The sequence below is a fragment of the Caretta caretta genome, chromosome 3 (assembly GCF_965140235.1).
Source record: "Caretta caretta isolate rCarCar2 chromosome 3, rCarCar1.hap1, whole genome shotgun sequence".
Classification (NCBI taxonomy): domain Eukaryota; kingdom Metazoa; phylum Chordata; order Testudines; family Cheloniidae; genus Caretta; species Caretta caretta.
In genome coordinates, this window is record NC_134208.1 from 126592808 (window position 1) to 126616888 (window position 24081).

The following is a 24081-nucleotide window of genomic DNA, read 5'->3' on the forward strand; positions in this document are numbered from 1 at the left end:
AAAGAGAGGTTCTGAGGACAAGGAAGCTCAAAGAAATGGGAAAGCTTCACAGAACTGTATATCGCAGCTGGTGTTAATACAGTGTACTTACAGCTCGTGCAAGTCTTCTATTACCAGCTGTTGAGTAACTTTTGATCTTCCAACTGTATTTTGCTTAAAATTACACGAACCAGTGGATCACAACTGGGGACCAACAATAGGGTCTGATTTGGTTATGAACGTAGCATTGCCCAACTCTCTATTTCCCCTCCTCCCCCCTCCCCATACACTCATCTATTTCAGTGTAATCCTATTACACACGTAGCTGTACTTTATAATATTACTAGAGAATTCTGGATACATCTGAGACTTCCTGATTGACTGTCAATGATGTCAAATTCATATCTATAATGACCAACAAATGCACATGCTCAGCTGTTTTCCTTATTGTACATTTCAGTTCATAAAAAGCAATAAAGCACTTTAGGGAGTACATTTCAGTGTGGTTATCACATTACTTGGGGACACAGTCACACCCTTTGGCCATAATTCTACCCAAAGTATGTTATTATGGTCTACAAAATTAACTGCTTTCCATGTCTTATGACTTAGGTATGTACTGTAAAACTTGGCTTTAATATACTTTAAAATATCAAAACAGGAATATTTAATGGCTTATGACTACATTTCAAAATGCAGAATGCACTACAAAAATGTTAATTTTTAAACTTCCCTTATTTATTGGAGAAAGCATTTAAATGTGGAATAGGGCTCTGAAACATTTATTAAAAAATAAAGTTCTTAAGTTTTCTTGCATTCAAAAAATAAAATTTAAAAATAAAAGTGGTTACGTCAGCCTTGAAAAGTAAAGAAAACTATTTATCAGCCCACATAAAAGTCTTCTAACCCTCCCTTACTATAAACATGTGTATTCCCTTGCCCACATACACACGCACCCCTGAACCATCTCTCTCATACACACCTCTCACGTGTGTGCCTCCATCTGGTCTATATTAGAAAATTAGGTCAGTTTAACTACGGGGGTCAAGAGTGTGAAAAACCCACATCCCTGAGAGATGTAGCTATTCCAGCCTAACTCCCAGCGTAGACAAGCGCAGGTTATGTATTAAGATCATTGAAGGGGGTGGTCCAGAGTAAGTCACTGCACAATTTATGGAAATAATGTACATTTCAGTAGTTTTCATAAGTTTCTTCTTTCGTCCTTGCTACCAAGTCCACTCCCCGCTACTCCCCCAACCAGTGCATGTTCCAGTAAAGGGATAGAGAGCAAGTAATGATACTCCTATATTCAAACAATCCAGTAATCAGTAATATGAGATGCACTTTAAAATCTTGAGTAGATATTTTAGGTGTTTGAGTTGTATAGTATGGATAAAGAATGCCCCTTTATGCTGGTATGACAGTTGGAGCAGCCTAAAGGGGCTCTAAAATCCTTCGTTCCAGCTTGGGGAGGATTTCCCCAGCAAAAGCACTGGAGATTTCAGGCTGTGCTGTAGCCAACAGGGCAGCCCCAGGAAGCTACCATCCCTTAAGAGAGGCCCCCAGAGCCACCATAATTATGCGGTGGACCTCTCCAGTTTCAAGCCACCTTAACTCCTTGCTCCTCCCCTTAGAGGTGCAGCACAGAATCTCACCATAGATTTTATGGTCTATTCCTCATTCAACCTATAGCAATAACTGCAGCATATAAACACATATGCTACAACTGAATAGAAGAATTACATACACAGGGCAAATTACCCTTCTTGGTGGACAGAGTTGAGCCAGAACCCAACAGCTAGATCTAAACTCCTCTCCAAATGTTGTGGAAAGTTTGAATCCAGACAGGGTCTTTGCGGCAGACCCTTGTCTCTATAATGGGCCACACCTAAATACTAGATCTGAACCACCACAAACTGGGAAAGGCTCCTCTCCACTCTGTACTTTGAATTGCACTGCCATCATGACAATTAAGTCACCGGACCAAAATTTTAAGGAGCAAGCCCTGGACACACTCAGAACCTAATTCTCCTCAGTACTTACATTTTATCATCAGGTTTCTGGTTTGGTTTTTTGGCACTAAGATCTTAGGGGGGAAAACTGTCATTTATTCTACATTTGTGCAGCACTTTGCATAATGGGACCCCACCTGGTTGTGGCCTTTAGTCGTTACCACAATATTTTTAACATTGTATATACAAACAAATAGTTTATATATAGTAGAAGACAGTTTAAGCAACTCGGCCTCAATTGACGTGCCTTGATGCCAATTACCTGTGTTCAATACATAATGCATGTAGCACTGAAGAGAGACTGGGCATGCGGGTACATGCCCATGTCCAGGAAGAGCCAATCCCAAGGGGCATTAGACATAACTGATGCTCCAGGGTCTCTGTACATGATTTTAATGTTTGTGAAATTCTTCCTCAAACTGAAAAATGCTAGTGCAAACACACAATCCTGACTCACCATGTTAAACACCTTCTCTCCATGTCCACAGAAACTGAGATGATCTGGATTTGCCCACAGAGAGATAATAATTTAGACCAGTAAGTCTGAACACATGATGTTTTTCATAAAAGAATAAAACATAGAAGGAAGAAAGGAAGAGTGAAGAATCTATAGGAGACAGCTACACTGTGGAATGTTTTTCTCTGAAAACTCCAGATTTTGACATTACTAGACTTTATTGGCCATTGATATGGGGTGAAATCAATGGCAAAATTCCCATGGACTTCAGTGGAGACAGGTGATACAGACAATCTCCTGTAATACCCCAAACAAACCTTATGGAATTAAGATTAACTTTAGTGAATGAGGGTTAATATCTTTTGGGTCCATTGTGTTAAAAAAAGCAACTGTGTAGGTGTTACTATGGCATTTTATGTACCTTCTCTAGTAGTGAGGGGGATGTTAATATACCTCCTCTGTTATTAACCCCTTTAAGCCACCCCTCAGGAGAGGTGCGAACACACTAGTTCAAACTGTATTCTCCAGGGGCTGACAGACAAAGAAAGTGGTTTTTTTTGTTTTTGTTTTTTGGATAAATAACCTGGTTTTAAACTAACTCAGGGCCCTTTTCCTGATCCAGCAGACAGGACTGCTGGTCCATGAAGGACTCCAACCCCAAAGGGAGGATTGGAAGGGCTGGGCCTACTGAGGCCCCATAAGACTGCGCTTGTTCGGAGCTGAAGCTGTGATGAACCACAAGGACATCTCTTGTGTGGGGATTTGAACAACTGCTCCTGCCAGAATCCAGGTTAGGGTTGGGGTGATCTCTGGTAAATTATTAGCATGTGTGTAGTTTCTTCTATTGTTTTTAATAGGTCTTGCTGTCACCTTAAGAATAAAACAGGCTAGCACAGAAAGAGCTGCGTGGTCACTTATAACCATTGGCAATCGCTGTTATCAGTCTCGGAAGAGAAACCAAGCAGGCGTCCCTGGGCAGCCAGTCTGTGCAGGGACTAACACAGTGCAGGCAGGGAACTGTGCAGCCTGGAAATACTCTGGGAAGAAGGGAGAGAGACAGAGTCTCCACACAGGAAGGAAACTGCTGTTAAGCGGGAACCTGAAAGTGGGTGCCCTTGGTGGACCAGTGAGGGGAAAAAAAAGTGCAATTGCCCTGAACTGTGACACCAGGTTTCGCCCCTCCCAAACTTCTTGAAGATTTTACAGGCACCTCCCCAGCTGCCTAGCACACAAGTAGTTTCTCAGGTGAATTTTGACCAGTATCTAACACTGGCACAAAAGAACTTCATCGGATATTGGGTTGTGAGGTAGCAACATTGTTGATGCAGCAGGAAAAGGTTACTAAAATGACCAGTGAGGTAAAGTGCCTCAGAACTGTATGCAGTATATGAAAGAAGTGTTACTAAATAGGGACTGATGAATGAACATGGCCCATGTGCTGATCATGTAATATCTACCTCACAGAGGGATATATGGTGATCAATATGACATGTGGCAGGAATTGGTCCTCTGGTTATGGCCCATATATTATGATAGTTTAGAATGCTCACTCCGGACAGTGCATAATCCTAAAGGGAAAGAAAAGAGTCGTAAACAGATAGCCTGCCAGCAGGCCAGAAATGACCAGGATGTGTCACTTTACTGTAAGACCCTCCCAAGGTTGCCCATTTTATGGGAAGCAACCAGATGAGCCCAAGGCTTTTCAGAGAGGGGCTGTGTTTTGCTTATACAGTCTGCTTAAGTTATTACAGACAGTTAAGAAGCAGCAAGAGAAATGTGGACTCATGATGCAAACATCTAGCTAGGCTACTACCATATAAGAGAAATGATCCACAGCTGGTGGGACAGACGACTCAGACAAGAGAAGAAATTGCGAGGGGCGATTAAAGGCAGATATTGGCACACCAACCTACTCCAGAGTTAACTGAAGGGGGATCCTTCCCTCACCCCATCCCCAGTACAGAAAATGTGGTTACCTGCAATTCATGGTGATGAAAGGAGCGGAGTCACTGCAGAGGCAAGTTAAAAGGAGAGGTCAAGTAAGGTGGAAGTTTCATCTCAGACTACCTATAACGTGTTGGATATGTGAAATTTCTATAAAGAGACAGAGAGCAATAAAAATATGTGTACTATATTTGTTAATATTCAGGACCACCTGTTTGGGCCAGCTCTGGTAGGCTGGTAGAAATCTTCTTAGGCACAGAGAATCTCTGGGGATTCCCATGGTAAGGTGCATATACACTGCTAGGTGGAAAAGACTGCCTCAGCAGCTGATATTTCCGGTACTTCTGTGTAGCAGGAAAATGGCAAGAGCAGTTCCCATGAAGCTAGAAGCACCAGAAACAGCAAGAATAGTAAAAATCTCATCTTTCTCTTAGACCCAGAATCACTCTACTCTCTCTCTTTGAGCACATAACTCTCACTAAGAGAGGGCAGGTATCTGCTCCAACTAGACAATTCTTCCAGCTTTATTGGGATAGCAGATAGGTGACGAACAGCTATCTAAGGAAAAAGCATCCCAGTTTCAGTAGATCTAAAATGGAAACATCCAGGTACACTGAAGCAAGGTAGAGACAGTAGATGAAGTGTGCAGAATAGAGAAGCCTCTGATGATCAACCTGTAAACACACCATCTCCTTTTTCCTCTCCAGTGCTCCTGATCAACACTCACATCTCAAAAGATGGTCATTTCAGCCAATGAATCTTGAGCAGAGGAGAGTGGATGCAGAAACAAGAGCCCTGGAAGGGACAAGAGATGAGGGACAAGAGGTTTCCCCAGGATGAGGGGCTGGAGTAAAGAGAAAGAGGATAGTTTGTATGTAGTCTTGTTATCCTCTTATCCTATTATTTGTGGAGCATTGATAACACACTCAGCACTGCAGAGAACACAAAGTAGATAGGATATGGCAGGATATTTGTTGTTACAGATCTTGCCAAAGTAGCAAGGCAGCTGGGGAAGTTAAAAGCCTCTGATCTGTACAGAACTGGTGTCCATGACAATACAAGACCGGCAGTGTCTAGTCATCATTTCAAAAGAAATGGAGCAAAACTGATGTTTATTACAGTAGAACCTCAGGAATTACGAACACCAGAGTTATGAAATGACCAGTCAACCACACACCTCATTTGGAACCGGAGTGCACAATCAGGCAGCAGCAGAGACCAAAAGTTTAAAAAAAAAAAAAAAAAAGCAAATCCAATACAATACTGTGTTAAATGTAAAATACTAAAAAAAATAAAGGGAAAACAGCATTTTTCTTCTGCATAGTAAAGTTTCAAAGCTGTATTAAGTCAATGTTCAGTTGTAAACTTTTGAAAGAACCATAAGGTTTTGTTCAGAGTTATGAACAAGCCTCCATTCCAGAGATGTTCGTAACTCTGAGGTTCTACTGTATTTATATGTAAAGAAGAGAAACAAAAAGATTACTTAACAGAAAAAGAAAATAAAGTTATTATTACAGCATGTAGTTAAGATAGAATATAGCAAGTCATTAAAAATACTAAAGTTAAGAATTTATGTAGGGCTTCAGTAATAACTCTTAAAGTTTCCCAAATCTTTTCAATGCTCCAGACCAGGGGTTCTCAACCTTTTTCTTTCTGATGCCTCCCCAACATGCTATAAAAACTCCAAGGCCCACCTGTGCCACAATAGCTGGTTTTCTGCATATAAAAGCTGCAGCCAGTGTTAGGGGGTAGCAAGCCGGGCAATTGCCTTTGGCCGCATGCTACAGGCCCCCCCCCCCCATAAAGCTACATTGCTCAGGCTTAGGCTTCAGCCTCAGGTGGCAGGACTTAGGGCCCTGGGCTTCAGCTTTCTACCCTGGGCCACAGCACGTCTAATATTGGCCCTGGTTGGTGGCCCCCCTGAAACCTGTTTGCAGCCCCCCAGGGGACTCCAGACACCTGGTTGAAAACCACTGCTTTAGACCAAATCCACTGCTACTACCCATCACCACTATGGTTGTAGCTTTCAGAAGCACTTCAATAATAGCACCAGCATTTCACTCACTTTTTATTGAAGAAAAAAAATCCTGACCAGAAATTAACACTTTTTTAAATAAAGTCAAAAGTTAGGTGTCGGTAAAGGCAAACGTTGCTGAAAAGCAGAGCTGTGCCAGCAGTTTCCCATTATAATCTGGCATTATTTTTCTCTAACTGGCATCCAGGCAACCGTGGTTGTTAACGGCCCTTTGCATATATTCAAACCCGCACTCATTAAAAAAATATAAATCTGGGACACTATGCTTGGTACTTTTTTGAGAGAGGTGGGCAGGAAGAGACAAAGTTTAAGTGAAATAATTAAGTTACACATTGACACAGCACTAATGTAAGAACTTTAAAAAAAAAAAATCAGGTCTAAGTCATACGAGGAGAGTAAAGAACAACCAGTCTGTAGCAAGAGAGTCAGGAGATCATTCTGAAGATGTGTGTGATAAATGAAGTGGGGGGGAAGGGTAGCTCCCTTTTATGGGCACCCAGCCAGCCAGTTAGCTATAAAGTCCCTCTTGGTGGCTGTTTTCTGCTTTCTTTACTTGTAAAAAGTTAAAGTCCTGCAGGTAAAGGAAAGAGAGTGGGCACCTGACCAAAGGAGCCAATGGGAAGTCTAGAACTTTTTTTAAATGGGGGAAGGGGGAACTTCCCCTTTCTCTCTGTTGTTTTCTGGGAAAGCGGGAAACAGGGAGCAGTTATGCTATCAGAAACTTTAAGCCAGGTATGATCATAAATCAGGAGATCATACTTAGAATTAGTTATTTGGAATCCCCAAATGTGTAAGTTAATCAGGAATGTTTAGAAAGACATGATTAGGTTTATTTCTATGTATTTCTTATGGCTAGTGGACTCCTCTATGCTAACCCCAGATGCTTTTGTTTGCTTATAACCTTTAAGCTGGACCCCCCAAGAAAGCTATTTTGGGTGCTTAATTTTTTGGAATTGCTCTTTTAAAAATCTAGCAAAAGCCTAAGTTCGATGTATTTTCTTTATTTTTGTTTTTAAATAAAATTTACCTTTTTTAAGAACAGGATTGGATTTTTGGTATCCTAAGAGGTTTGTGCATATGTTGTTTAATTAGCTGGTGACAACAGCTAATTTCCTTTGTTTCCTTTCTCAGCTCTTCCCTGGAGGGGGGTGAAAGGACTTGAATTCCACAGGAAGGAATTCCCAAGAGTGCCTTCCTGGGTTCCAAAAAGTGGTTTTGCATTTGGGCGGTGACAGCATTTACCCAGCCAAGGTCAGAAAACAGCTGTAACCTTGGGAGTTTAAATACAAGCCTGGAGTGGCAAGTATTAAATTTTTTAAATGCTTGTGGGGCCCCCCCATCTCCTGCACTCGAAGTGCCAGAGTGGGGAATCAGCCTGGACAATGTGAAATAAATCAATTTTTTAAAATTTATAAAATCACTTTCATATTTTCAGATACATGTTGTGCTTAAGAAACTGTAGGAAGGGGCTATAAAAAAGGCATCATGAAGTTCCTTGTTTACAGTCTCACCAGGATTTCTATATTAAATTAGTTCAATTTAAATGTAAAATTCTAATTGTTGGCCCTACAAACTCAGCCTGAGCTCCAAGAACCAAGCTGGATTCTTTCCACCTCACACATCAGCACAACCAGTAATAAAGGTTCCATTAGCCAAACTATACCCTAAACTAACCTTGCTGCTGAAAGTGGTGCCATTGCACACTTGTTCAAACCCATTGCCTTCAGTGGGTTTCCACACTTATTGGCAAGTGGAACACAGTAAGCCATCTTACTGAAGATACACAAGATGGATTCTGTTCCCCCTCAGCTGTATTGACTTTGTAGGTGTAACCCTTTGGGGTTTAGAGAGCGTGGCCCCTTTAAATCGTTTTCCTAAGGGGAGGGAGGGGGGAGCAGTGAGCAGAAAGGAGGGAAACTCCAGGGTGTGGCTTGGGAGCTCCAGAGAGAAGGGCTGCAGCAAGCTGGCCCTCTCAAAGTGAAGGAGCAGAGAACCTGCCTGAAGCCTGAGAAGGACAGGGTGGCCGATCAGGGGCAACTCAGGACAGGAGCCAAGAGGAGCACTGTGCCAGGGAGGAATCGCCCAAGAAGGACAAGCCGGAGCTGGACCCAGGATCTCTGTCACTGCTGCCCAGAGCTGCATGGGGCTGTGAGTACTGGGGCTTGTGACTCTGCATTGGGAACAAGGAGCGAGGCTGCTAGCCAGTTAAATGGGGAGGTGGTCGCTCTGTGTGGCTTTGCAGAGACGGCTGAAGAGGGCACCGGAGGGGTTTGTTGGGGAAAGTTTACTGGTGCCGAAGATGTCTAGGAGCACCCAAGACTCACCACTGGACTGGAATTTTGCTCAGGACTCCTGAACTCGGTGTGCAGTCACATTGCTCAGTGTCTGCCCTTTCAGACTGTGCTACCACTGGGCCTGTGGGGCCTTGGTTTGGATGCAACCCTGGTTTACTGCTCCCCCTATATTTCCCCTTGTTTTTCTCCTCTCATCCCTCTGTAAATAAATATTTCCCTTTCTTATATCCATTGTATTTTTCCAATGGGTGGGTGTGTTCACTCTCGGGGATTTGGAACAGGTGCCCCTAGGGTGGAAGGGATTTTTCCTGCTGCATTCTTTCGTGCGCCTTCTCTTGGCCAGAGCTGCCTGCAGAGCAGACTCCATCTTGGCCATGAGGGTGCTAAAGTTACATAGGGTTAAAAGTAGTAAATATATATATATTTAAACTAACGTACTTTGTCACGAAAGACAGAAGATGCATCTCAGAATACCCACAGAGAGCAGATCTGATAAGTAAGGTAATGTATTTTTTTTAACAATTACTTTTCAGAGTAGAATGAAACTGTAAGAGCCTTAATTTTTTTTCAAAAAATTACTGAATTTTTAAAAAAAAATCAAAATGAAGCGATGGCAATTTAAAATTTGCTACTTTTAAAAATATTGATGGCTGTTTCATTTTAGTGGAAACATTATATTAGCCTCGGTATAAGGTAATCCGTCTTCGTAATGACAATTTCATTGATTAGGTGGTCAGTTACACAAAATGAGGATTTCATAATTTTGTTTCTATAAACATGCTTGTGTAAACTGAGCTACACAGGTTTGCGCCACAAAAGAATTGCAGGAAACCTACGCCATCTAAATCCTTGAGGAAAATCAGAATTACATACTGGCTACCTAACAAACTACCTCTTTGGGGTTTTTTTCTGTTTGGAGATTTCATCTTTGCTTCTCCTCCATGCCTTTTTTTTTTTTTTTTTTTTGGATGCATGGCTAGAAAGGGTTAAACATCCTGCAAAATAAATAATGCTCAAAAGGCACGTGGAGATAATGTTTGTCTTTTTGTGTATTTACATATGTGTGAGTAGGGTCAACAATGTAATCAACAGTCCCTGCCTATGCTGTATTCTGATAATTCAGAGGTCAAAAGAACATCCTATCATTTAAATGAATTGTAAACACGGGATCTCTCTGTATTCATCTCTCTTTGAAATGTACTGTGAATGGTGGAGGAACAAGCAAATGGCCTTATGTTAATTCATATAGCTAAGTACTGGTGATGGACCTCCTTCAAAGTCATCCTAATTACTTTTTGTTCCCTGAGGAACTCCAACTTGTCAAAAGACATGAAATTGTATAAAAGATCCTTGGGTCCTGATTCTGTCATCTCCAATCTGCTTAGGCTTTATCAGGGGAAGTTTGAGTCACAAGACTGAGGTCTCAGTTATGCTGGTACACCCTGAATATGATACTTGGACATTGGACTATAAACTATGAACTCTTTGCAACTATGAAGCTCATCATCTCTGCTATGAATCGAGCTCATGTCTGTATGTATATTGATCTTTTAACCATTCTCTCTCTCATTTTTTAATAAATTTTAGTTTAGTTAATAAGAATTCGCTGTAGTGTGTATTTGGGTAAGATCTGAAACATTCATTAACCTGGGAGGTAACGTGTCCGGTCCTTTGGGATTAGTAAAACCTTTTTTTTAATATATGATGAAATAAGATTTACAGAAATTTTCATCATATTTGATGTGGATACCTGGATGGAGGCCTGAGGCTGGAGCACTTTAAGGGAACTGTGTTGTTTGGACTTCTGAGTAACCAGGAAGATAATAAAGAGGCTGTTTTATGCTGGCTTGGTAAATCTAAATATTGGAATATCCACCAGCTTTATGGGGATTGTCTGCCCCATTCTTTGCAGTTCACCCTAATTGAATGACCACAGCTGACCCCCACTGGGATCCCAGTCACAGAACAGCAACATTACAAAAAGAGCAAAAAGTCTGTACAATCCCAAAGGACTACCATAAATAATGGTTGCTGAAGATGGGCCATTTTTAAAGAGCATGCAAAATTGTACTAGTAAATTGGAAACAAGGAAAGGAGTAGGAATGGATGCAGGACAGGCTCTAGGCACCAGCAAAGCAAGCACATGCTTGGGGCAGCACAACTCCAGGGCTTTTTTTTTTTTTTTGGCTTGGGCAGTTGCACTCTCGGAACGGCAAATTTTTTGCTTGGTGCGGCAAAAAAACCTAGAGCCGGCCCAGAATGGATGGATAGAGGCCCCCTGCCTTCTCCCTTTTCCGACTTGCTATCATGTGCTTTTGGCCAGTCTCTTGCTAACTTATTTCCCCTTCTTTGCCAGACTGACTCCAGTGTTAGAAGGTGGGCAGGGTAAAAGGAAGGCACTTTGGGCCAGCAATGGCAAAGCTAGTTGGCTAGGGAATCTGAACAGAGAGGAGGAACTGGGAGATAATTTGAGGACTTCTTTTTAAAAAATGGTACCACTGTACCTCTCAGTTTTGCTTTATGTTGTCTGTTTACATTGTAAACTCTTTTGAGCAAAGACTACGTCATACTATGACCCAAAACAGCAGGGCCCCCAGTCTGGATTGTGGCCTGTGGCTACAACCTCACTATAAAAATGTTAAATATTAGTGGTCCCTTAAAGCAAGGGATTGCCTATTGGGAGATGGATCCTTAGTGCAGCCTTCACTGTATTTGGTGAGTGTGTGTGTAAGTACAAAGAAAGATGTACCTAAAGCAGAAGGTAGGAGTTGGAGGAGAGGGGAAGAGCAGCTGCATCGTCATGGGTCTCCCACTAATAGAAGCTTCCCACTCATCTTCTGCGTCTACTTATTCATCTTTCACTGGAAAGAACTACTCTTAACTGTGTGGATTTTCCCCAGATGGGTATTGTAGTTTTAAGAATGCTTCCCCACCAGGGGGGGTGAGGAAACAGAGTGACAGAGCGAGACAGGTACCCAGAAGTCACCTAATACAGGACAGGCCCAACAAGGAAAACAACAGAACACCACTGGCCATCACATACAGCCCCCAGCTAAAAACTCTTCAGCGCATCAACGATCTACAACCTATCCTGGAAAATGATCCCCCACTCACTGGCCTTGGGAGGCAGGCCAATCCTCACTTACAAACAGCCTCCCAACCTGAAGCAAATACTCAACAGCAACTACACACTACACCACAGAAACACTAACCCAGGAACCAATCCCTGTAAGAAACCCCGTTGCCTTCTCTATCCCCATATCTACTCTAGCGACACCATCATAGGACCAAACCACACCAGCAGGGACTCATTCACCTGCACGTCTACTAATGTGATATGCCATCATGTGCCAGCAATGCCCCTCTGCCATGTACATTGGCCAGACTTGATAGTCTTTCTGTAAAAAGGATAAATGGACACAAATCAGATATCAGGAATGATAACACACAAAAGCCAGTAGGAGAACACTTCAATCTCCCTGGACATTCAATAACAGATTTAAATAAAACAAAAAACAAAATAAACACTTCAAAAACAGACTTCAAAGAGAAACTGCAGAGCTACAATTCATTTGCAAACTTAACACCATCAATTTGGGCTTGAATAGGGGCTGGGAGTGGCTGGCTCACTTCAAAAGCAATTTCCCCTCTGTTGGTATTGACACCTCCTCCTCAATTATTGGGAGTGGACCACATCCACCCTGACTGAACTGGCCTTCAACAGTGGTTCTCTACTTGTAAGGTAACTCCCTTCTCTTCATGTGCCAATATAGATTTATGCCAATATATATTAATTTTCACTCCATGCATCTGAAGTAGTGGGTTTTTACCCATGAAAGCTTATGCCCAAATAAATCGGTTAGTCTTCAAGGTGCCACCGGACTCCTCGTTGTGTCAGCTGAAATTAGACAGCCATGACCTCAGCACCTGGCTGGGCAAAGACATCTCAGCTATGTAGATGCCAGATGTGCAACCAGGAGGTTTTGCCAAAATATTTAGTGAATAAAATGAGATGTTCCCTCATTTAAAAGGTTTAGGATTCTCTGTTCCCATTCCCATTCTCCCTACAAATCCCATCCTAGTCCTGAATTAAAAATTTATAGCATTATGATTAGCAGAGTTGATCCAAAGAACTTCTAGTCAAAAACTGGTACACTCATTATTTATAGTCACGGAAAGAGAAAAACAGAAAGGTTAATGAATATATTCTTGCCATTAAAAATAAATAAATGAAATCACACGCTATCTGTTTTTGAAAAGTGACGCAGCGCTTTCTATTCCTATATACTTTCTGCTTGCCTTGTAATAGTGCAATAAAAAGAGATCGCTTATTCATTCTCAGGACACTGGAAAAACCTAATAGCAACACACAAGGTCTCCATGACTTTCAGTTATTGTTTCGGAGTGGATATAAACTGTTAAGAGCCACACACAAGAAGCCATTTGCAGCACTCAACAAGAAGATGTGTTGGTCCTACAAAACCCAAGAAAAATGTGCTACATTCTTAATGATCAGTCAGTTTACATAATATTCTAGTCCCTTACATTGTGTGATTCCCCAAAATTGGCCCCAGAACCCACCCCTAGCTGCAGAACTGTGTTACAGAATCTAAACTTTCACTGGAAAAAACATACATATCCCTTTATGGTTGAAAAGAAACCGTAGGCTCACATTTTCAAGGTTAAATCAAAGCTGTGGTATCTTCCTGAGACTGCAGACATCTGAAAGCATACCTCTAGGAAGTAGGAACTGCTCCGGTGGACTGCTAAATAATCAAGATTTTTTCTTCACTGTTTATGATTTTTAAATCAGACACATACAGCAAATGTGCTTAACCTCTCAATCCCAGGTAACTTCCTTCTCCTCCCACGGTATATGAAGCCCCAGTCGTCCCCTACCAAGTCGCCATAATTTCCACCATTGTCCCTGGCAACTTCTATAATATGGCTATGCTTATTACAACAATCTTTGGAATAATGAAAAATGTGAGAACCACAAAAGATAACTTTAATATTAAATAAATAACAGGGTGCCCCTAGGGGCTGATTATAGTCTTTATTTTCATATTTAATGTATTCAAAAACTCCATTGTTTAAATGTAAATGAAGCTGCTTCCATACGATCAGTCTCCCACAGAATCTAGGACTCTGGAATACATGGTGCCTCGATTACTTTATACATTCCATTACTATTAAAGGAATTAGATAAACTGTCCCCCTCCCAACCCACTTTCCACTTCTGCCTGATCCTGCAAAGAGGTTATAAGCCTGCTTTTAATGACATCACACCAAGCCACCATTGTCCGCTCAAAACCATCAATGTGACGCACTGCAACATGAGGAAGGAGGCAAGAAGCTGTATGAGACAGCAGTTGTTTAAATGGAAATATACTTGACAACAAGTAAAATGGCAAGGAAGAAAAAGGTAAAATGAATTGTGTTCAAGTCAGAAATTTTTAAGAGGCTTCCTAGGAGTAACAACTACACCTTAAAGGGACACTCCACTACTTTTTCCATTATTTTGTAATGGGCTCCTACAGGATCTATGTATTTTGCCTTGTTTTTATTCTTTACCCTCCATGATCTGAATTCTTCACTTTATCACTTACTGACATTTTTAGGAAGCATCTGAAGTCAAACACACAGAAATCTGTGAATCATCTTTAAGAAGGCATGGGGCCAGATTCTCAACTGGCATAAAGTCAGCATAGCACTACTGACGTCAATGGAGCTACATGGATTCACACTAGCTGAAAACCTGGCTCCTGACTGCCAACTTCAGGGCCAGCCCTCATTTTGCTAATAATTGCTACCTCTGGGTCAATAAATACTTGTATACTCGTGCACCTCTATCCAGAGAGAGACAGAATGAAGAATTTTGTCTTACACCCACCAGCGTATGAAAGTAGGACCAGGACAATGTAATACTAACACCTTCATTACTAACTCCACTTAATGCAAAACAAAAAATCAAACATGGGTACTACTGGACTCCAAGGGGAATATTTTCAAAGGTGCCTAATAACTTTGAAAGCCAATGGGACTTTAAAGCACTAGTGATTTTGAAAATTTTATCTTAAGTACTTACATGGCCTATCACTGAAGGATCCAAGTGCCCCCAAAACAATAAAATTTCTTCTCACCACACCCCTCTAGTTAAGAAGTCATCCCCATTTTTATTTACAGAGAAAATAAGTGACTTGTCCCAGGTTACATTCTTCAGCCAAGGAAAAAGTGCCTATGTCAAATATTCAAAATGTCAGCACTTCCAGTAGCTCTACCTCATAGCATCAGGTGGCAAAATTACTTCCCCCTAACATGTAGGCTACAATCTTACCCCTGAAGATCTAAATTTCTCCCTCACAGTTCTTCAAAACCAAACTGTCTTCTTCAGGTCTAGATATAGTTAACCTAGTCCAATATATTTTAGAAACATAACCTTAGTGATCACGCTCTTAAAAGAGGCCATTATGACAACAGGAGTGAGCATGACTCTCCCACGCTTGAGGCCTTGATTCAGAAAGTTACTAATTTAGTACCTGCCTAACTCTAAGCTCTCCAATGCATGCTTAAAGTTAGGCATGTGCAAAGTCCCTTTTTAAACTGGGATCTAAACGAATAGAAATGGGAGGTTTCAAAAGTTGTTGTTGTTGTTTCTGTTGATTCTCCATAACAACAACAACAACTTGGAGTTATTTTTCTCCTGGTAGTTTGTACAAAGCATTATTGCATCATCCATAAATCTTACCTACCAAGACATATCATCTCTCTTCCCCGGCATCCATACCTCTACTTACGTTTTCTCCCATCCTCTCTTCCTTAAACTTTAATGTACCCACTACCAGTAAGTCACCATAGCAAACGTCAAAGGCCAAGGTCAGCCCTGGTGAACATCGAGATAACTCCACTGAAGTCAGTGAGGTTGCCCTCATTTTCATCAGGCTGAATTTAGTCCATAGAGCCAACAGTAGACTAAGACGCACACCTTACCGAGTGTGTTAGTTGCATTTATACTTTGCTTACATACATGACACCCTTTATTTTTCCAGAGCCCTCAGAATGAATTTGTTTGCAGTTAACTGTAGTTACTCCAACTGGTCTCAAAGCTTTTTTTGCTTGCTTCCTAAGAAGGCCCTTACATCACAGTGATAATCGACAAAGCACCAAGGGTTGGATGTTACTCTTTCAGTTGACCGGAAATGCGTATGTAGGGAGAAGGCTAGTATGTTTCTGAGAAGCAAACACAGGTAACTGAGTACTTGTCTGCTAGAGGAGTGACAACTCAAGATCAAGAATCATAGAATATAAGGGTTGGAAGGTACCCCAGAAGGTCATCTAGTCCAACCCCCTGCTCGAAGCAGGACCAATTCCCAGTTAAATCATCCCAGCCAGGGCTTTGTCAAGCCTGACCTTAAAAACCCTCAAAGGAAGGAGATTCCACCACCTCCCTAGGTAACGCATTCCAGTGCTTCACCACCCTCCTAGTGAAAAAGTTTTTCCTAATATCCAATCTAAACCTCCCCCACTGCAACTTGAGACCATTACTCCTCGTTCTGTCATCTGATACCATTGAGAACAGTCTAGAGCCATCCTCTTTGGAACCCCCTTTCAGGTAGTTGAAAGCAGCTATCAAATCCCCCCTCATTCTTCTCTTCTGCAGGCTAAACAATCCCAGCTCCCTCAGCCTCTCCTCATAACTCATGTGTTCCAGACCCCTAATCATTTTTGTTGCCCTTCGCTGGACTCTCTCCAATTTATCCACATCCTTCTTGAAGTGTGGGGCCCAAAACTGGACACAGCACTCCAGATGAGGCCTCACCAATGTCGAATAGAGGGGAACGATCACGTCCCTCGATCTGCTCGCTATGCCCCTACTTATACATCCCAAAATGCCATTGGCCTTCTTGGCAACAAGGGCACACTGCTGACTCATATCCAGCTTCTCGTCCACTGTCACCCCTAGGTCCTTTTCCGCAGAACTGCTGCCTAGCCATTCGGTCCCTAGTCTGTAGCGGTGCATTGGATTCTTCCGTCCTAAGTGCAGGACCCTGCACTTATCCTTATTGAACCTCATCAGATTTCTTTTGGCCCAATCCTCCAATTTGTCTAGGTCCTTCTGTATCCTATCCCTCCCCTCCAGCGTATCTACCACTCCTCCCAGTTTAGTATCATCCGCAAATTTGATGAGAGTGCAATCCACACCATCCTCCAGATCATTTATGAAGATATTGAACAAAACCGGCCCCAGGACCGACCCTTGGGGCACTCCACTTGATACCGGCTGCCAACTAGACATGGAGCCATTGATAACTACCCGTTGAGCCCGACAATCTAGCCAGCTTTCTACCCACCTTGTAGTGCATTCATCCAGCCCATACTTCCTTAACTTGCTGACAAGAATACTGTGGGAGACCGTGTCAAAAGCTTTGCTAAAGTCAAGAAACAATACATCCACTGCTTTCCCTTCATCCACAGAACCAGTAATCTCATCATAAAAGGCGATTAGATTAGTCAGGCATGACCTTCCCTTGGTGAATCCATGCTGGCTGTTCCTGATCACTTTCCTCTCATGCAAGTGCTTCAGGATTGATTCTTTGAGGACCTGCTCCATGATTTTTCCAGGGACTGAAGTGAGGCTGACTGGCCTGTAGTTCCCAGGATCCTCCTTCTTCCCTTTTTTAAAGATTGGCACTACATTAGCCTTTTTCCAGTCATCCGGGACTTCCCCGGTTCGCCACGAGTTTTCAAAGATAATGGCCAATGGCTCTGCAATCACAGCCGCCAATTCCTTCAGCACTCTCGGATGCAACTCGTCCGGCCCCATGGACTTGTGCACGTCCAGCTTTTCTAAATAGTCCCTAACCACCTCTATCTCCACAGAGGGCTGTCCATCTCTTCCCCATTTTGTGATGCCCAGCGTAGCAGTCTGGGAGCTGACCTTGTTAGTGAAAACAGAGGCAAAAAAAGCATTGAGTACATTAGCTTTTTCCACATCTTCTGTCACTAGTTTGCCTCCCTCATTCAGTAAGGGGCCCACACATTCCTTGGCTTTCTTCTTGTTGCCAACATACCTGAAGAAACCCTTCTTGTTACTCTTGACATCTCTGGCTAGCTGCAGCTCCAGGTGCGATTTGGCCCTCCTGATAACATTCCTACATGCCCGAGCAATATTTTTATACTCTTCCCTGGTCATATGTCCAACCTTCCACTTCTTGTAAGCTTCTTTTTTATGTTTAAGATCCGCTAAGATTTCACCATTAAGCCAAGCTGGTCGCCTGCCATATTTACTATTCTTTCGACTCATTGGGATGGTTTGTCCCTGTAACCTCAACAGGGATTCCTTGAAATACAGCCAGCTCTCCTGGACTCCTTTCCCCTTCAAGTTAGTCCCCCAGGGGATCCTGGCCATCCGTTCCCTGAGGGAGTCGAAGTCTGCTTTCCTGAAGTCCAGGGTCCGTATCGTGCTGCTTACCTTTCTTCCCTGTGTCAGGATCCTGAACTCAACCAACTCATGGTCACTGCCTCCCAGATTCCCATCCACTTTTGCTTCCCCCACTAATTCTACCCGGTTTGTGAGCAGCAGGTCAAGAAAAGCGCCCCCCCTAGTTGGCTCCTCTAGCACTTGCGCCAGGAAATTGTCCCCTACGCTTTCCAAAAACTTCCTGGATTGTCTATGCACCGCTGTATTGCTCTCCCAGCAGATATCAGGAAAATTAAAGTCACCCATGAGAATCAGGGCATGCGATCCAGTAGCTTCCGCGAGCTGCCGGAAGAAAGCCTCATCTATCTCATCCCCCTGGTCCGGTGGTCTATAGCAGACTCCCACCACTACATCACTCTTGTTGCACACACTTCTAAACTTAATCCAGAGACACTCAGGTTTTTCTGCAGTTTCGTACCGGAGCTCTGAGCAGTCATACTGCTCCCTTACATACAGTGCTACTCCCCCACCTTTTCTGCCCTGCCTGTCCTTCCTGAACAGTTTATAACCATCCATGACAGTACTCCAGTCATGTGAGTTATCCCACCAAGTCTCTGTTATTCCGATCACGTCATAGTTCTTTGACATCACCAGGACCTCCAGTTCTCCCTGCTTGTTTCCAAGGCTTTGTGCATTTGTATATAAGCACTTGAGATAACCTGCTGATCGCCCCTCATTCCCAGTATGAGGCAGGAGCCCTCCCCTCACAGACATTCCTGCCTGTGCTTCCTCCCGGTATCCTGCTTTCCCACTTACCTCAGGGCTTTGGTCTCCCAACTCACTAGCCCATGAAGCCAGCCAACTTTTTAAAAGCATTGTTTACTCTCCAGTTTTTTGCCACATCCCCTAGAAATTTCCTACTGGATTACTTTTCATTTGGTACACATATACACAGGCTTCTGCAGCAAAAGCCAACAGGGGCTGCCCTTTCTTCATTGCAGTACATGTGTAGTACCAGGCTATACTCAATGCTTTATATCAAACACACCCACCGCCCCCCAAAAAAGTTTGTTCCAAAATATCTACACTCCGAGAATAAATACAGATCACACAATAGAGTGGCTACTGACATTATGAGCTGTACACTTCATGGATCAGGCATTTGAGGAGGAGAAGAAGGAATGTGGCTGGCTTATGTTTCAAACAGCTGATTAACGTAAGACTTGAAATCACAAGTGGAAGGAGAAGACAAATGGAACATAAGAACGGCCATAATGGGTCAGACCAATAGTCCATCTAGCCCAGTATCCTGTCTTCCGACAACGGCTGGTGCCAGTTGCTTCAGAGGGAATGAACAGAACAGGGCAATTATTGAGTGATCCATCCTCTGTCATCAAGTCCCAGCTTCTGGCAGAGGGACCCACAGAGCATATGGTGGCATCCCTGACCGTCTTGGCTAATAGCCTCTGATGGACCTATCCTCCATGAACTTATCCAATTCTTTTTTTAAAAACTCTATTTTTACTTTTGGCCTTCACAGCATCCCTTGGCAATGAATTCAACAGACTTCCTTAAAGCGGTTTTAAACCTGCTGCCTATCAATTTTGTTGGGTGACCCCTTGCTCTTGTGTTGTGCGAAGGGGTAAATAACATTTCTTTATTCACTTTCTCCACACCAGTCATGATTTTATAGACCTCTATCAGATCCTTACTTACATCTCTTTTCTACGATGAACAGTCCCAGTCTTTTTAATCCCACCTTGAATGGAAGCTGCTCCATACCCCTCACCATTTTTGTTGCCCTTCTTTGTATTGTTTCCAGTGGGAAGGAGAAAATGTTGGGCTGAGCACAGAGAGGGGAAGGAGGAAACTAGTGCAGAGATGGGAGTGCTCTGTAAGGGAGAAGCACCGGAATTATAGGTTAGTCCTGCCTTGAGTGCAGGGGACTGGACCAGATGACCTCTCGAGGTCCCTTCCAGTCCTACGATTCTACAATTTACCCAGAAGGTGACAAGTAGCCAGGTTACTTCTGTATGTACACAACAGAATCATGACACCAGCAGGAATGCACACAGACAATGAATGTAGTGAACAGTATTTGAATGTAACTGCTTCTACCAAGTGAAAGGAAGAGAGTGAAGCAGCAATGTAAAGCAAACATTGGGTCAAACTCCTAATTCAGTTACATCACTGTAAATCTGCAGGAAGAGCTAAATTTGGCCTCCTATATTTTGATGTGCCCACATCAAGATTACAGAAGTTTATTTTTCTAAACTGTCTACAAGATTTAATCAATAATACTTTATACCAATCAAAAATACAAGGCATAAAGATAATTTTTCAGTAGATATTTAAGATCTCACATAACTAGACATTTTTAGTCAGAGAAAAAGGTGTATCCCAACTGTGCCTTTTAACTTGGAGTCTTTGTGCGGGAACGAAACTCAAGAGGACTTGGTTATTATTAACCAAGACCCCTTATCCAGCAAGCATACACATGATAATTTTATGCACAGGACTGGTCATACTGAGCTCAATGGAACTACTCATATATGTAAAGTTACACATGTGCATAAGTGTCTGCAGGATTGGGGCTCAAGTTTGCCTCTAGAAAAAAAAAAAACAGTTTTTAAACAATTTTTAAAAAGCTAGCTGTCAGGAGCCCAGTTCGGCAGAATGCTGAGAGCCTCAACAGTCACGGATCTCTGTGAAAGCTGAGGGTATTTAACACAGTACAGGATTGGACCTGAAGAAAAACAAAACATCTACTTTCATAGACTGTTAAAATAGAGACAGTGAAAAGGAAAATACAGCAGGTTAAATTTTATTCTCAGTTACATGTGTACAGGAAAGCAGCATTTGGTCAAGCAAGGACTCATCAGAGAGTTATTCTGTCCATCAGCTCCCACACCAACAAAACGCCTCACAAAAAGTTGTCTGAAATATTGTCTGACACTAAAGCAGTGATTGCTGGATAATGACAAAAGTAAGAGCTGTGAATAGGATTACTGAATAATTTTAAGTTTATCATATCATTTTGTGTTCCATGATTACGAGAGCACAAAATCCATTTTAACTTGCTCTTTTGTAGCTAAAGCCCTCCATCTTTGCACATTCTCCACCAGCTTTCAAAGGAACATACTAAAGAGGGACATACAAGGTCTTCTGGATCATTAAGTATGCCCTAATACAATATACAGTCACCACCACAGGCTTTCAATTTGTGACCCAAGATCCTCAGCCATTTAAATGACACCAAAACCAGCAAGATGCAGCCAAAGGTGCTGCTAGTAATGTGACATGGAGATGTACACTGACTGACCAGTTGCACATACCCATAGGGCTCAATTCTGAGGTTATTTACTCTGGTGGAACTCCATTGACCTCACTGGAGATACTCCTGATTCAAACTGATGTAAGCAAGGTCAAAATTAGGCCTGTTTGGTCTCCACACTTCATTACTAAGGATCTGATGCTGGAAACTCCCGCTCAATGCAATGTGCTGAATGTCCGAAACTTGCAATGTCAGGCCCTATTTTAGCAGGAGCAGGTAGAGAGAGTTCTAGCAAGGCCTTCATAAAATGCTTTGTGAAAGACTAAAAAAAAAGTCACCCCAAAGGAGGTTAGAAATTGTATGCCACAGCCTAAATGGTGTCCACCAGCCTGCCCCATGTATACTGAGCACATGTGGGAGAAGAATAAAGCTCCACAAGCATGAATTTCATTTGGCCAAAGCACTGACACACAGTGCAGCAGTTTGGAATTAGTCTACGTTAGCTAGATGTTTTTAAACCATCATAGGCCCTCAAAGTAAGGATACTTGTTATTTAGCATAGCACATCCCTGATTTACCAAATAGAGCACAGAATTAAGATGGCCAAACTAGAACGAGTCTCTCTATGGTCCATGTCTGTGCCACTGGAAGAAGGCCCCACAGTTGAGCTGCATTTGCATTCTGCACAGATACTGGATTTGGTAGTGTCCAAAAATCTGAGCTTTTATTATTATTTTTTGGTTTATTAGTAAACTAGAATCTATGATTTAAACAAGCACCCTACATGTACACTGTAGAACTAAATCTCAGGAGTTACATGGCCTTTTCATACTTCTGGGAAAATATTACACCCCCTCGCCAATCTAATAAGCATGTTCTCTCTACAGAGGTAGAAAACCTACCATAAGCACACACAGCATGTAAATCATCATTTCAGATTAAACCAAAAATAACCGTACATCTGATGTAAAAAAAAAAAAAGAAGAAGAAGATCACATCCACCATTTTGCACAAAATATGCTCACTACAGTATTGTGGAACATTGAACACTCTTAATGGTTTCTACAGTTACATATTCATACAGACAATATAATTAGCAAGCAGCATTCTTTTCTGTGAAATATAAAGGAGAAAATAAAATAAAAATCACTACATGTTCATAAAAATACACTTGATCTCATTAACAAAAACTAGATTTTAAACTAAAATTCCATAATTTACAATGCCATAGTCTGCATAAACCTGGATCATATAGGCACAGCAAGGTTCACATCCAGTTTGATTTGCAAAATACCTTGTGTGTTTTCCTACAAGATATTTATTATTTGCTCTCTTAATACAAGCAGATCAGTGCTTTGATAAATAATTTTCCACTTTCATTTTTATTTCTTATTCAGTGTACTTCCAAAACAAGAAAAATATCTGTATAAAGTTAAATGCCGTTTTCTGTTCCTCATTACATAACCAGAGATCTTGTAGGAAGTACTATTGTGGAGTTTTTAAAAAAAAAAAAAAAAAACTACCATATACACACCACTGCATTACAATAATGTTCACCGTGTTTCCATACACACCATTGGTACCCCAATTAAATGAAAATGATATGTAACCTATAAATCAACTTTCATGTCAATGCTGAATATCTTTTCTGTGTCTGACATCATCTATACCTGGCAAAGAGGTAAGCTTTTCTCCATTAGTGACAGCAAAACCTCAATTTTTCCCTATTGATTGCAAAAAACACTGTATGCTGTTATGCAAATAAAGTCATTCAGAGAGATAAAAATGTTCCTCAGGTGACTGTATTTGTTTTAATGGACAAATGGTTTTAGGAAATGATGGACATGGATTTTATTTTACTGTGGGAGAGACAAGCAGTTTAAAATAACAGCCCCGTAAACCCTAAACAATCTCTTTCGAGATAAATGGTGCATCACTATGACTTTTTCTTTCTAACGAAGCTAAAAGAGCACGCCAGGAACCGGATTTGAGATATTTCACTTCACCAGAGAGATTTTTGCATTGGGTTGTGTTTTTTTGGAGACTGAATTTCATGATTTTTGATTACTTTTGTGACATTGTGATCCTTATCATTCTTTATAAAAAGGACCATTGACTCCATATTGGAGAACACACTCATTCCATCCCTATCAGCTCTATACTCGGGTTTGCACCTGCTAAGAAAAAAGCACCATATTTCTGAATTCTAACATAGTAAGAAATAAATTTACATTTTCACCTTACTCCACCATACACACCATCATCTCCCACCTTAGTCTTCAAAGCCATTATAAACAGCTTTAAACATTGCTTTTAATCGGGCTGGTATTTTTCCTCTCTTGTGCATTATAGCCACAACCCCTAAAACACTGTAGCTTGGCTTGGCTCATCTGGGCCCACTTAGTCAAAATAAACACAAAGGAAAGAAACTATTGGGCTAACTGAAACAAAAAATCGGCTGCAGAACTCCCTAATACTTGTGTGCATAGCTGATTTTACACCAGCTCAGCTTCTACATTGATATTATCTTGTCAAAATGTGACGAACAGCTTTCATCACAAATACTTAGAGCTTGAAAATTACAGCAAAGCAGCAAAGCTGTTGAAAAACCAACTTTAGCTGGATGCGAAGTGTGCTGTGCAAGTGCAGCATTTGAAGCCTCAAC

At 41.8% G+C, this 24081-nt stretch overlaps 1 protein-coding gene across 1 annotated transcript in view; it reads right to left on the minus strand.

Annotated features, from left to right (window-relative positions):
- The window catches only part of PDE10A (phosphodiesterase 10A), a 568598-nt gene that overhangs the window by 543760 nt on the left and 757 nt on the right, over window positions 1-24081 (minus strand). The window lies entirely within an intron of this gene.